Source organism: Arachis ipaensis, chromosome B06 (genome assembly GCF_000816755.2).
Source record: "Arachis ipaensis cultivar K30076 chromosome B06, Araip1.1, whole genome shotgun sequence".
NCBI lineage: Eukaryota > Viridiplantae > Streptophyta > Magnoliopsida > Fabales > Fabaceae > Arachis > Arachis ipaensis.
Genome location: NC_029790.2, coordinates 131,655,967 through 131,657,119, shown reverse-complemented (window position 1 = coordinate 131,657,119; position 1,153 = coordinate 131,655,967).

Here is a 1,153-nt window from a genome sequence, read left to right as displayed (position 1 = left end):
TTAATAAATTGCTACATACATAATAATAGAAAATTTTTAAATTTTTAGATGTATTTAATATTTTGAAAATATAAAAGTTTATTTTTACAATAATTTTTAATAAATGATTTTCTTTCATAGTATTCTTGAAATGTGTTTTTAGAGCAGATGTATGTTAATCAAATCCTTTCATATATTATTACACATTTTATTTACCCTTGAAGGAAAAAAAAAATACATATATCATATTTACTAGAATAAACGAATTAAGTAAATAGTTAATCGATCATATCTCATTTGCAAAGAAATATGAAAATTAATGTGTATATGTTTTGGGTACTTTTAGCGCATTTGTTAGGAGTTTGGTTGAATAATGATTCGTTCATCTATTAGTATCGTTTTTAAAAATATCACAAAACAGTATCATTAAAAATATTTGTTTATATATTTTCAATGTATTTAATACACAAATAAATTCTCAATTTTTTATTATTGTCCTTTGANATTTATTTTGATATATTATCAATATAATAAAATTGTATACGTATATCTAATGATGTAATGTCACATTAATAAAAATAATTATCTTTCATATATTGACTATGTGAATTGTTGTAAAAAGAACATATAATTGGACGCAATAGCAAACTTGAAAAAAAATTTTGAAAGCCAAAAATTTTAACAAAAAATAAACATAACAGCATTATATAAAAACAAAATTTATAAATATCACAATTTTTTAATATTTTGTCATTACCATGACAATAAATGAATTCTTTTAAAGATAAATATTATAAAATATCTTAAAATTGTATTTTTCATATTAAGTTATTTAAATTTTTTAATAATTGAATCAGAACAAATTTTTTGTAATATAAATAATTAAATTATCCATAAAAATCAATAAAACATAAAATAACATTAAAAAGATAAATAAATTATTGTAATGATTATGATGATGAACCTTTTTAATTAGCCAAATAGTACATATTGAATTTGAAAAATAAGTATTGAGTGAATGGTGGGTGAAGAATTGAACAACCCATCGTGTTGAATTTGAAAAATTATCGAGTGCGTAAATGAAAAGTTGAACAAAAATACCTTAAATTGTTATTTAACACTTTTGTCAAATGAGCTTATCATGTTAATTATAATATTTTTACTATATATTTTA